The 14,969-nt window shown below is 36.3% G+C and overlaps 1 long non-coding RNA gene across 1 annotated transcript in view; it reads right to left on the bottom strand.

The window, feature by feature from the left end:
• The window catches only part of LOC139084998 (uncharacterized), a 664,841-nt gene that overhangs the window by 647,267 nt on the left and 2,605 nt on the right, over nucleotides 1–14,969 (bottom strand). Inside the window, exon 2 of the long non-coding RNA XR_011542936.1 lies at nucleotides 10,435–10,542. This is a non-coding gene — a long non-coding RNA (uncharacterized lncRNA). The remainder of the gene's footprint in view (nucleotides 1–10,434; nucleotides 10,543–14,969) is intronic.

Genomic DNA, 14,969 nt, shown 5'->3' with positions numbered 1-14,969 from the left:
AGATTCTACATGCAAAGTCAATTTAGAGACCATCAGGAGACCCTGAACTTTAAGCCAGGTGCAATGATGGATGAGACCTTTAAGTTCTCTCTCTTGGGAAGGAAGTGAGGGTGTTTTACATGCAGAAAAAAAGTAAATGATTACATGTGATGGCAGGAATAAATTGTGGAAGAATATAGTATTGTTCAAATTAGTTACTGTTTTTTCCTAGTGGAGGATAAATCATTGAAATGGATACAAGTGACACACATCATTTCTAAATAGAAGCTTAAAGATCCTCATATAGTCCCACCATGCTTCCCTTTCCTTCTGCCATAAGAAAGCACTGTGTCACTTAGAGATGGCTCCATCAGCTGAGGACCTAGAATGCAGACATGCACAGCAGCACTGCAAGTAGCATGGGATTAGTATGTCACAAAGGGAAAAATAAACATTTGTTGTTGTAAGACATTAAGATTCTGCGGTCATTTATTAATTGCAGCATATTTTAAACTAAGTGATTTATAAATGCATGAAGTAATCAAAACCCAGTATTCTGGGAGGGAGTTATCACTTCAAGGTGGAAACCGAGGACTCAGTCTCAGGAAGAACACAGACATGGCTATGAATATGCCTATATCACTGTCTTTCCAGTTTACTCTACTCTCTCCTATCTTTGACCATCAGCCGAGCATAGATACATGGACAATTTTGATGGGAGAAAGATTCAGATGACTATTTTGCATATGTCTTCCTAATCTTTTAGTTTCTGTTTCATTTTTTTAAATCTCATTTGAACTTTACCCACATATTCCCAAGCTAACATCATTTATTACTGAGCAAAATTTGGCTAAATACCTGACTCATCTCATAAGACAAATAATTAGAAAGCAAAAAAGTCATTTTAAATAATAAGCAGCCATTTTTTTCTAGTGAAGACCTAGAAAGATATATCCTTGAATAATGTGTTGTTTTGCTAACCTAAAAATGTAATCCACTGAGACATGATAACAGTCATAATTCTTAGAGCAATATTTTTAGGACATCTTAATCAGCTAACACATATTAAGCTTCTAATAATCTGTAATATACCTATTAACATTTTTTATCCTAGTTCATGATGATAGAGTATGTGATAAATCATTTTTCCATAAAATCTTAGTGCTTTACTATAGTTCTCTAAATGTGTGAATTTGAAAAATTTAGGAAAATGACTTCTCTAAAGATTTTTTGTTTCTCTCATCAAAAAATATGTGAGAATCTAATATGTGTAGGATACACTGTTAAATACTGGGAATTTGAAGAGGCATGAGACATATTTTACTCTTAAGGAATTCTTAGCATCTTGTGGGTAAGACAAATTATTTTTTAGGGGAACAAAAAGGTACAGTCTAACATATGGAACAAGTTTAATGTCAAGTACTTGGTATGGAAAGAAAGTTCTACAGGTTTCCAGGGAGTGAGTGATCTCTAAGTGTAGGCAGGGAGAGTAAAGATGTTATGGAGGGAATCAAAGGATCAAACTCTATTTGAAGATGGGGTAGAACATAGGCGAGTGGAGTAAAGAGATAACAGTTTTTCTGAAAGAAAAACTTAAAGATAAAATGATCATCACATTTTTTGGAAAACTGAAGACCGACCTTGGCTAGGACAGGTCATTTGTGAAGGGGAAGACTGAAAGATAAGGAGCCACTGAAGGTTTTTATAAAGGGATGACATTTAACATAATAAGCAGATTCGATTAAAGGGTTGAGGAACCTTTATTTTGAAGTTATTACAAAGGAAGGGGCAACATGGTCTGATGAATGAAAGAATAATCAGTGAAGAAGGTATGCGCAATGATCACCCCCAGAGTGTTGTTTTTCCTGAGCAGCAGTAAGACAAATAAACAACAGGCCTATTTTAGGAGGAATAGTAGATTGATGGAATGGGACAGAAGAGGGAGAGTAGTTATGAGTTTATGACAGTTTGAGTTTAAGGTGAGTTGTTCAAATAGAGCTGTACAATGTAATTTTACATAAAGAACAACTTTGGATAAGAAGCCAGACTTTAAATATAGATTTGGGAGTGATTATGTAAAGTCATGTTTATAGAAGTGAACACTCGAAGGAGTGTGTGAAAAGAGAGAGAGCTGGAGACCTATTATAAAGACTAAGAGACTACTGAAGAAACTGTGAAAAGGTAGAAGGGGAATGAGGAGAAAATAACGTCGAGAATATAAGAGAACACACAGCCTGAAAACTGTAAGACACTGATGAAAGAAACTGAAGACAACACAAATAAATGGAAAGATATTCTGTGCCCGTGGATTAGAAGAATTAATATTGATAAAATGTCCATACTACGCAATCCACAGATTAAACGAAACTTCTGTCAAAATACCAATGGCATTTTTCACAGAACTAAAACAAATAATCTTAAAATTTGTGTGGAACAACAGAAGACTCTGAATAGCCAAAGTAACTTTGAAAAAGAAGAACAAAGCTGGAGGTATCACACTCCCTGATGTTAAACTATACTACAAAGTTATAGTAATCAAAAACATATGATACTGGCACAGAAATAGACACATGGATCAATGGAACAGAATGCAGAGCCCAGAAATAAATCCACACTTGCATGGTGAATTAATCTACAACAAAGGAGGCAAGAACATGCAATGGGGAAAAGATGCTCTCTTCAATAAATGGTGGTTGGAAATTTGCACAGACTCATGCAAAAGAATGAAGCTGGACCACTTTCTTACACGGTATAGAAAAATAAACTCAAAATGAATTAAAGACATGAATGTTAGATATGAAACCATAAAATGCCTGGAAGAAACATGGGCAGTAAGCTCTTTGACATTGGTCTTAGTGATATTTTTGGATCTGTCTTCTCAAGCAAAGGCAATAAAAGCAAAATAAACAAGTGGGACTACATCAAACTGAAAAGCTTTTCCACAGCGAAAAAAATCAGCAAAAGAAAAGGCAACCTACTGAATGGGAAAAGATATTTGCAAATCATGTATCCGATAAGGGGTTAATATCTAAAATACGTAAAGAACTCATACAACTCAATATCAAAAAACAAACAATCTGATTTAAAAATGGGAAGAGGATCTGTATAGACATTTCTACAAAGAAGACACACAGATGGCCAACAGACACATGAAAGGATGCTCCACATCACTAATTATCAGGGAAATGCAAATCAAAACCACAGTGAGATATCACTATACCTGTCATAATTGATTTTATCAAAAAGACAACAAATAAGTGTTGGCTAACATGTGGAGAAAAAGGAACCCTCGTACACTGTTGATGGGAATGTAAATTAGTGCAACCACTACGGAAAACAGTCTGGAGGTTCCTCAAAAAAGCAAAAGTAGAACTACTATACGATCCAGCAATTCCACTTCTGGGTATTTATCCAAAGAAAACGAAAACACTAATTCAAAAAGATATATGCACCCCTATGTTCATTGCAGCATTATTTACAATAGCCAAGATATGGAAGCAACATAAGTGTCTATCAATATATGAAAAGATAATGAAGATATGATGTGTATATATATACATATGTACACACCATGGAATACTACTCAGTCATTAAAAAGAATGAAATGTTGCCATTTGCAACAACATGGAGGGACCTAGAGGGTATTATGCTAAGTGAAATAAGTCAGACAGAGAAACAAATATCATACGATTTCACTTATATGTGGAATCTAAAAATCAAAACAAACAAACAAAACAGAATAGAAACAAACACATAGATACAAAGAACAAACTGGTGGTTGCCAGAGGGGATGGGGGCTGGGGGATGTGCAAAATAGGTGAAAGGGATTAAGAGTTACAAACTTCCAGTTATACAATAAATAAGTCACGGAGATGTAATGTAAAGCTAGAGAATAGAGTCAATAACATTGTAATAACTTTGTATGGTGACAGATCGTTACTAGACTTGCTGTGGTGATCATTTCAGAACATATATAAACGTCTCATCACTATGTTGTGCATCTGAAACTAATATAATATTGTACATCAACTAAACTTCAATTAAAAACATAAGATCAAGTCTCCATCTTAAACTTTGATTAGATTCTATGCTAAATATCATCATTCTGGAACATGTTGAAATATTCCGGTAGAATTTATATACTGAAAGACATTTCTTTGGGCTTGAAGTAAGCAAAATACTGAGACGTAACCAAAACGCGCTGAGCTCCTGACTACACATGTCGCCTAAACTACTCCATCCTGCTTTTGCTAAAAATAAGTACTTTAACAAACTCATCAAATTGTTGAACTTGAAAAAAAGAATATAAAGGAACACACAGTTTTCAAGAGCGAGTCATCAACAGTCAGCACATTCTAACATCTTATAGAAGGAAGGGAGGGGTAAAGATAAAAAAAAAAGGGAGTTGAGTTAAGATGTACTTAGAAAATCAGTAACAGCTACAAATACGATGAGGATGGTGTAGACAGGATGTTGTGTGGATCAAATAATGAGTATGAAACTCATTAGATTTTAAAGATTGCAACAATGTTTAGAAGGTCAGTTACTCCCTTTGGTGGCAGCCATCTGGTTACCATCAGAAAATAATTGATGGAGAGTGGAGCGTGGTTACCTTAAAAAATTGTGTAACTGCAGAGTACCCATCTAAATTTTATATTTTTAAATTTGTATCAGTTTATTAAAGTAATCTATGAATTTGTATAAAAACCACATAAGTTTGTTAAAAATCAAATACAACATTATCTGGTCTCATCCCTCTCCACATTCACCTCCTATTACTGCTTCTCCTGACGATTACTCCCATATTTTTAAGTAACATTTATGTTGATATTTAGTCATTTATCAACTTAGCAAATGAGGTTGGATTTTTTTTTGTTATGTTGTATGCAACCAAACCCACTTTATCCGTTACTCTCAGCGTAATTAATCACCAAATTTAGAAGCTTTATTGCTTAGTTGTGGTACATTTAAAGAATGCTACTTATGTGTTTTATTCCTTACTCCATTGCACATATACAGTATTACTGCCACTAAACATTACGATATCAGGGTATCGATATCACTACCCTTCTAGGTTTCTTTCTTCTTTCTCCTTTTTCTCCAATATTGTCATGTGTACTCTTACTTTCTTATTCTCAAGGTTGAGCCCATTAAATCAGTAAAATTAGGTTCTCTGCTCTTTGCTTTAAGTTGATTTTGAAATTTGGAATGCATACATTTTCCTGTTATTATGAGTATTAAAATATTGATTATTGTAATGTTGAGAATTCTACTCTTACAATTCAACTCTTAGAAGGTGTTGTTTTTCTTGCAATTATTAATTGCCTTCAAGAAAACTTAACCTATTTGCTTTTTCCATGTACTCTATTTTCTAACTCTACCATTATGCTCTCAAAAGCTATAGGGATCATCTCCCCAGAGCAATCTTACTTTTTCCCCAATCTTGACATTTAAACCTGCATACTAGTTTCATTCTGGACTTTGCTTTATGGGTTGAAATCCACTTGCTTATTCCCTCATTTTGCTGAAGAACTTCTTAAAATAACATGCTAAGATAGGATGCATAGTAAATAAGCATTATGATCTCTTAATGTGTAAAAAGGTTTTTATTCAGTCTTAATACTTGATTGATAATTTCACTAGGCACAGAATTATCAGTAGAAAATCAGAGCACTTTGGAGGACTTCTTCCACTGTCCTCCTCAAGTCCACTGTTACTGAAATTTTGAAGTCAGTCAGTCAAATTGTCTTTATTTGTAGGTGCTCTGTTTTGTTTCGACTTGTTTTATTTTTCATTCTGGACTTTTAGGATCTTCTCTTTAGCCTTGCTGTTCTCCACGTTCTCAGTATGCTGAATAGGTTCTTTAGTCCAAATAGGTCTTTTAATCTAAAGTATTGTGTTCTTTAGCCCGGGAAATTCCCAGTATTATTTCTTTGATAATTTCTCCTTATGTTTTCTCTATTCTCCTTCTCAAATACCAATCAGTTGGATATTTAACCTCCTGCTTTAATTATCTATATTTCTAATTTTTAAATAATATTTCATGACTTCCGTTATCTTATTTATTTCTGGGATATTTCCTTGTCCTTATCTTTCCAACCATTTCATTGAATTTTATTTCTCACACTAAACTTTTAAAATCATTCTTTCCTGTGTTCTAATCAGTCCTTTGTTGTAGCATCTTATTCATATTTTATTTTGCTTTGTTTTCTTTTTGTGGAGATACATTATCTTCCTGAATCTCTCTAATGCTACAAAGTTAAATTTTAGATGTTGTAAAAACATTCTTTTGGTCCCTAAATTATCACTGCTACACCAAAGTCATCTTGCATGCTTGAATACATGGGTTCTTTCATATTACAGATTTTCGTATAAAGCTTTGTGATCTTCAGCCCTAAGAATGAGACAATAAAGGGCTGAGTACTGGGGCTGGCCCCGTGGCTGAGTGGTTAAGTTCGCGCGCTCCGCTGCAGGTGGCCCAGTGTTTCGTTGGTTCGAATCCTGGGCGCGGACATGGCACTGCTCATCAAACCACGCTGAGGCAGCGTGCCCCATGCCACAACTAGGAGGACCCACAACGAAGAATATACAACTATGTACCGGGGGGCTTTGGGGAGAAAAAAGGAAAAAATAAAATCTTTAAAAAAAAAAAAGGGGGGGCTGAGTACCTTCCAAGTAGTGTGCATGGCTTATCAATTATTACTGTCAAGAAGATGGGACCATAAAATAAGAACGCTCTGAAGCTCCCATGTCCATCCTAACTACCTCAGTTCTTATCGGAGAGTTCACTCAGTTTCTTCAGTGACGAGTGAGTGGTGTCAAATGACTGGAATGGAGAGAGGTGACTAATCAACCATTCCACCCATTGATGAGTGAGTGGTGTCAAATGACTGGAATGGAGAGAGGTGACTAATCAACCATTCCACCCATTGATTTGTCATTAATCCCCCCATTTTCATGCCCATTCTTTAGTTGGCACATCAGACACCAACCCTTTCCCCTACCCCAAGTTCCACAAAGCACTTCTGCCATCCCCTTGGCTACAGCCTCTTACTTACTTACCCTGGCCTCCAGCTTTGACTTCACCAGTCACTAGTCCTCAATTTTCTTTCAGAATATCTTAAGAAGGCTGAATTTTTTTCCTGGGTCATCAATCCCTTTTCTTCAGCATTGTGAATTTAAACTGCTTTTACTCCATTAAGTTCATCTCAATAGCATCTCTAAAGGAAAGACAGTTAAAAATGTGTGCCCAGGGGTTGGCCACGGTGGTGTAGTGGTTAAGTTCAGTGTGCTCTGCTTCAGCAGCCCAGGTTCATGGGTTCAGATCCGAGGTGCAGACCTACACCATTTACCAGCCATGCTATGGTGGCGACCCACATAAAAAGTAGAGGAAGATTGGCACAGATGTTAGCTCAGGACCAATCTTCCTCAGCAAAAAAAAAGGTGTGTTCATTCTCTCACTCTGATCCAGAAATGCAAATTTTCCATTAATAATTTTTTAAAAGGGTAACAGTAAAATGAATGATGCTTAATTGACTTTATTGGAAAAGTAAAAGGATACTTTGGCTAAAATATATGACTCAGCCTTGAGACCAAAATTGATCTAGACTGCATGGAACATTACATGTCCTTAAAATAGGTTTTATTTGCTAGGGGAGTTAACACTTCTTTTAATCTTCTTCTGGAATAAGAAGATCAAATTAGCAATGGAAGAATTTCTTTTTATTTTACATGTTTTGGGTGTTATATCTTGTATGGTATGCCAAAAGCAATATTTCCATTTGTTACTGTAATTAGGCTGTAGCATCTTTCCTTTCCTTGAGGACAACCAGGATATATTGGGATTATGTAACTGGTCTCTTTATATGCAACTCTTAAAATTACATGCTTGGTCAGAGCCTTCCTGTCTTTCTTCTTATATCCTATTTTTCTCTTTGTTGAATGTGGATTTGACAATAGTGTGGGTTTAATGACTCTCTGTGATCTCCTCCACTCCAGTCCGTCATCTGCCACTCCCAGATCTACACTGAGAGGTACCTAATCCTAAAGGATAAGCAGTTCTTACACACCAGGCTGTTCTATGGCTCCTTTTGCAAATAGATTTCCTTCCCTTGATGCTCCACACTCCTGCAAACTTCCCGCCACTACTTGAAAAGCTCCATGTTAAAAAACTCAGCTCATGTGCCACGGTACCACTTTCCCCCACCCCACCCCACCCCAACAGACATCCCAGAAATCAACTCCAGTGGCTTTCTCTGACACTTCTCCATCTCCCACGGTTCCTGTGCACGTCTATTCAAGGTTCCTACCACACGGTGGTCAATATTTATTTATGTGTATTCCAGCCTCCCCTTTTAGAGCATAGACAATGGGTCTAATAGTGGATGCATATTAAAATCAAGTGGAGAGCTTTAAAAATTAAGCCAATCACCATCTCCTGGGATGGGGCTCATAAGATTTCAAAGCTCCCCAAGTGATTTCATGTGCACACAGGGTGGAGAACCACTGCCCTTAGACTTCAGGAATAGGAACAGTTTTAGTCCCTGATACAATGCCCAACACAGAGTGATTAAGACACTAAAAAGACACAATATCAGCACATCAAATTTCATTAATCAAAATGAAATAACTTTAAAGTATACTTTAAACTTCCAATATTTCAAAACACTAAAATTAAACAGTTATATTTTATCAAGCAATTCGGGTTCCTATTTGAAAAATACTTTTCAAGATTATTTAATAATGAGCCACACAAATTAACCCCTGGAGAAAACATTATAGGAAAACAAGTGTACTTAGCTTCACATGTGTATATTGCTCCATGGATGACCAGCTGTACACAATACCAGACACACATACACACACACTGGTAGATTGTATATTACATTCTGGTATTTTGGGTTCTCACTAATCAGGGGACTAAAATAGTTTTCGGAAATTAAGTGAGACTGCTGTGAAATGTGATTTAAAAGAGGCTGATAGAAACTAAGTAGATATTAAAGCATGCTGTCATAACCGGATTAGTTATATTTTTCCATCATTTTGCTAAAATAAAAATAGAGAAAAGGAGGGAGGAGAGAGGGAAGGAAATAAATACCAAACAGTGTGGATCTCACCCTGAACTTACAGCTCAAGATTAGCACTGCAGGAGGCTAAGGTTTTGCTGAAGAAACCCTTAGCAGAAAGCTTTGGATTCTCTTGCCTGACACTGGCATTGAAAGGGAAAATACATATGGATAAACTGATAGATTGATAGTTTTATTTCATACAGAAAGCAGATCTCCAGAAATAGATTCTAACTCAAAGGAATAGAAAAGCGTTTTGTTTTGATTTTGTTGTTGCTGTCAGCAGCCATCTCAAATCCAATCTCTGGACAATAGAGATTGTTATAAAATGTTTTAGGTTATAAAGAAAGGATTCAGCATACTTATCTGAGAGAATCTATCATATAGAAATCCTTGGAAAAGTTAATTTATAACATAGCAAGTCACAGTTTCTACTTTAGTCAAAAATGAACATGGAATACTTGGTAAATGCAGCATGAATTACTTGAGAACTCAATACAAATAACTTGTTACCCATGTCAGCAGTTGGTGACATAACCTAAGTGTCATGACTGTGAATGTCCTTTTAAAAAGGCACCCATGTCTTAATGACATCTTATGTGACAGTTCAGCCAAAGAAAGACATATTTTGTCACATTAAAAAAAAATCCTCACAGAGTGCCCTCTCCACATCAGGAATGAGGGAGTAACTTGACCCACCTAATCCATAGGATCGCTTTACAACTGCAGTACAATTTTCAAGGAACAATAAAGCTTTCAAAAGTGTTTTTATTATCATGTATGCACCTTCCATTTTGCAGCAGTGCAAGGATATCTGAGTATGAGACATGTCAAAGAAAAACTGCACTGGAGAGACTTAAACAGACAAGGAACACTTCTTTCAACATTATTGTGATGGGGAAAGAGCTTGAACTCAACTCCACTGAACCAAAAGGCAGGAAGATTTCTAAGCACTGGAGTGAGCTGGTGCAAAAGTCCTGGGGAACATTAAGTCGGAAGTTGGTCAATGTGATTAGGCATCTGTGTTTGCTAATTGTCATGTATCACAGTTAGGCTCCTCCCCTCCCACAGAGACCGGGAGATGGGGGGCGCTATCTCCTTCAACGATTCCATTTCAATGGGACGGCTCCCAGGTCCTTGAGAGAGACATTCTTAGGATATAAAACTGGCAAAGAATAGAAAAAGAGTCACATCACAAAGGAACAAAGAGAGAATTTATAGTTCAAGTTTTTCTAAAGTAAATGCTCTAAGGGAGGTCAGGGGCCTATAGTCAGGAAGAAATCTGTCTAAAGCTCAGTCAAGCTGAGGCAAACTTTTAGGCAGCCTTGATTATATATGAAGCAAAAAGATCAGCTTTCAGCGTGCTAAGGAGTCTGTCGCTGTTACTTACCAAAGGTGAGCATTTGCACAGGGCATCCACCAAGTGTGGGCAATGGCCTCTGTTCAAGTCCCAGCATTGCCACTTCCTGGCTGTTTGGTCTCCAGCAGTAGTTGGATCCTGTTAAAATGGAAGGAAAAATGTAAGGCAAAATGATGGGAGCATTTCTTCCCAAGTAACAATCTTGTTTTATTAAACCAAGCATTTTGATGGGACATTATGGATAGACAAACTCCAGTGTGGGCAGACCGTGAAAAGAATCAGTCAAAAGCAAAAATCTTCTGTATAATAAAATAAGCAGTATCTGACTTTTCTATCACAGGATAGAGGTTGGGAGGAAAGTCTTGAAGAGGAGGAAAAGAAGCAGAACAAGAGGAAGCTGGAGAGAAAGCCTCAAACCCTGACTGGAGTATGAAGTCTTTAGATAAGAGAGAGAAATTGCTGGGGCACGGGCGAGAGAGTAAACTTGAAGAACAGGCATGCCTATCAATCAGCTTTAAACAGTTTGCAGTTCTGGGAAGGAGACTGTCCTTAGTCTCTCCCTGGCGCCTTGAGGAAAAGCCTGCTACACACAGCCATCCATACAAGTGGAGGGCGGGGCCTCAGGGAACTCAGTGAATGTATAACGTGAAAGAAAAGAGAGAGAGGAAATCCAACAGAAGCAGGAACTTAGAAGCACAGGTGGTCTACCACTGCCAGAACCCCACTCCCACCCTCTTCAGAAATACTGGAAGATGAGAATTATAAAATGGGAAGTTGAGGCCGTGAAACTGACTGTGACCTGCAAGGCAACCCTGGAAAGACACCAAGGCAGTTCACACTGGGGTGATCCGGAGATGATGACCGTAATCTCCTGGGCAGGATTAGTGTATAGATCTAAAGAGGGAATGCAGGTGCCTAGTGTCCAGTAATGACGCCCTGTCATTATTATTAGCTATTACAAGTGTGTGATTAGGAAAAAATGGCAGGATTCATCAATGAGATAGCAAAGATTGTGAATGCAAGTTCTTTACGGCAAATCAGAAGAAGAGTTTTGGTATCTTTCTATAAAAACTTGTAATAAGATTTGAATTTCAACAGTATAATGAAATAATATGCTAAAACCTTTGTAGACACAAATGCAGAATACAATTTCTACCATGGCAAGTATGTGTCAAAAGTAGATTCTGCACTCTCAGATTTTAAGTAGTTACCATATGCATAAGTATATGTTTTATTCAATCACCAAACTTAAGGATTTAAACACATTATCATATAGGAACTATATGATAATGCATATGCATAAGTATATGTTTTATTCAATCACCAAACTTAAGGATTTAAACACATTATCATATAGTTCCTACAGAGGTAAGAGAGCTCAGATCCATTCTCTAGTCCTTGCTTTTGAACACTTTTGACTATAGATTTTGAAGACTTTTTAGCAGTCCCCAAAATAAGTAAGGGGTGAAGCTTATTGATTCCTTCACAACAGGCATTCTGATTACATATGTATGTAATTTCACATTCATTTATTCATTAATTCAACCATTATTGAGAACTAATTATATTTAATAGGCAGAAAAAATAGCTATCCTCAAGAAATTTGTAATATAGTGGGAAAGACTATCAAACAAATATGTGTAAAAAATAGTATTTACTGTCTTTTAGGAAATAGGTATTTGTTTGGCTCTTTGTTTTAGAGGAAAATATGAACTCCCTCTCGATCGATTTTCTCCCAAGAAGACATCAATGCATCTCCTGTTGCTGCTAATGTTATCGTCTTGAGGAACTCAGTTGGACTCTTCCTGGATCTGAAGAAAACTCTCTCACTTAGAGGAAGAGAATTTTGTGAACACTAGAGAAAGAGAATTGGACACTTCGTAGGCTACACAAATGAGTACAAATGCCATCATGTCATCACACGAAATTTACTGTTGAGATCATTTAAAAGGTAAGCATTTCAGAAAGGATGAGGTGCCATTTCCGCAGAGGTTTCTGTTATTCACAAAACAGATCTGCACTTGCTGATTTCGTCTGACAGATTGTTCCATACAACCTGTATATTCTATTCAGTGCTGCAATGCTGAATTCTAGCAATTCTAATTTAATGATATTCATCTAACAAAATGAACACAAGGGGCCCCATATTTCAGTTAAATGTCCATTGAAGACAAGGCTGTTACTTACTATAGCAGGTGCATTGTATTTGTACTTATCTCAAGGTGCTGTATACAGGAGGTCTTAAATATTAATTTCTATGATTGAAAAGACACACAAAAGACAAGTTAGAAAGTTAATATTTTGCATAACAACTATAGGATATTGTCTTCACAAGGAAAAAAAAGTTGTTTCTTTTTTTAACCTTGTGGTGAATGTCTACATTTGTTAAAGATGTCATTAAATAATTTCCCCACTTCTTCAGGGCCTCCAGCTATTCATCAGCCTTTGAGGAGAGAGGGTGCTTTAAGCTTAACAGCAATAGAGTTAAAACAATATGCTAAAGAAAGTCAATATAGGAACACATGAAAGCCATAAGGTGTAGAAACAAAGATAAAATAGCTATCTCTTTCTGGAAAAGGAAGAGGCAAAATAATTCAAGAGAAGACAAGTAGGGAAGCGAAGCAGAAGTTTAAGATTAAAAATGAAATGTATCATGCATATAAATGTGTGGATCACAAAATGGGATAGCAGGAGTCCTGAACACTCGATCTACAGAAAAAGCAAAAAGAAAATTAAACGTTAAAAGGAAGAAATAAGACAGTTTGCTTTAGATCACATATTTAAATCTTCTGCTGGCTATATTTTTCAGGTTCAGGTTTTCTGGGGACACAATCTGTTAAAGAGTTTTTCAAGGTCTATTATATAGGATTTCCAACACTTTGGAGAAAAGTTGAGAGATGGTTGGATCGAAGTATTTTTTAGAATTATATAAACAGGCACATATGTGTGTGTATGTTGTGGGTGTGTATATTTAAGTTTTAAATTGCCCTGAAGATACTCATTTTAAAGTATTACATTGTTTCTTAAAACAACTCTATAAGACAGGTGCTTGTCTTAAAATTAAAAGTCTCAGGAAAAAAGTCATCAAGTAAACTGGTCAAAGTTTTAAACAGCCAACAGTTGAAGGGGCTGTAATTTGAGTGCAAATGATCTGATTTCAAAACCCTCTCTCTTAACAACTAGTCTAAACAGATTCAAAAGAAAAGAAGACAAACAATTGTGTCTGCAATTGATTTTCAACATATGCACGGCTTTACAACTTTATTGATATTAAACTTCAATATTTTAAAATTTTTAAGTATTTTTCTTTCTTGCACTATTCCTAAAAATTTTTACATTTTACTGCTCCACTTTTTTTCTTAAAAGAAACATTATCATTTCAGTAGTATTTTAGTCTCTGTCAAAATAAAATTAATATTGCAAATAATAGATCAATGCTCATGGATTCTATACAATTACAGAAGAGGCAAAAATGAGAGTTTAAAATATCTGCAGAGCAGCTGGCCCTGTGGCCGAGTGGTTAAGATTGTGTGCTCCGCTTCAGTGGCCCGGGGTTTTGTGGGTTCGGATCCTGGGCACGGACCTACACACCGCTCATCAAGCCATGCTGTGGTGGCATCCCACATGGAAGAGCTAGAATGACTTACAACTAGGATATACAACTGTGTACTGGGCTTTGGGGAGGAAAAAAAGAAAAAAAGAGGAAGATTGGCAACAGATGTTAGCTCAAAGCCAATCTTCCACACCAAAAAGCATACCTCTAAAGAACAAAAATCTGTATGGAGTCCAAGTCACAGAGAAGTCAATGTTAGTACCTGAACACACTTATGAGCTCTTGAGATATAAAATTGAATTCGTTACACTCTAGACTATGAAATTATACAATTTTTTATGATAATGAGAGAGATACTTATCTCTTCATTGGAACCCGTGTATAAAGCAAAAATTGGGCATTCGCCCCTAACAAGATTAAATTAACTATAGAAAAATAAATTGGTTATGAAAAAATACTGTATATACACATGTAATTTGACAGCAATGATTGCATCCTGTTTAAAACAAATATTCTTACTCAGAAACTCTGTTTTCCATGGTGTTCATCATTCACTCAAAAGGGTTCATTCATTCATTCATAATAGGTAATTTGCAGCTGAAATGGCTTTATTTAGCATGTGGTTTTCTGGAGGAAAAAGTACTCACATTTCAGAGACCCTTTAAAATTGCAAACTATGGCTGAAAGCTGAAAATATGTTTAGACTCTAGTGAGGGAAATAGAGAATATTCTGGGAAACAGCACACAAACATGCAACTCGTCAAATGTGGTCCATTACATCTGATACCAAATTCAATATTACTAAGTGAGGTCCAAAAAGGGGACTCCATCTCCCAAGACTGCTCAATAATTAACTAGACAGTAAAGAACATTAAAAGGAAATATAGATAAGTTTTATATGCAAATCTGAGGAAGAAGAGATCACAAAATTTTACTACTGGGAGAACATTACTCCTCTTTGTAAGGATGGTTTCAATGAAGTATTGGAAGAGAAGAGTATATTTCAATGTGT

The sequence above is a fragment of the Equus przewalskii genome, chromosome 8, assembly GCF_037783145.1.
Source record: "Equus przewalskii isolate Varuska chromosome 8, EquPr2, whole genome shotgun sequence".
In the NCBI taxonomy this organism is placed as follows: Eukaryota; Metazoa; Chordata; class Mammalia; order Perissodactyla; family Equidae; genus Equus; species Equus przewalskii.
The sequence above is the reverse complement of the archived record's forward strand: the minus strand, read 5'-3'. Positions and strand labels throughout refer to the sequence as shown.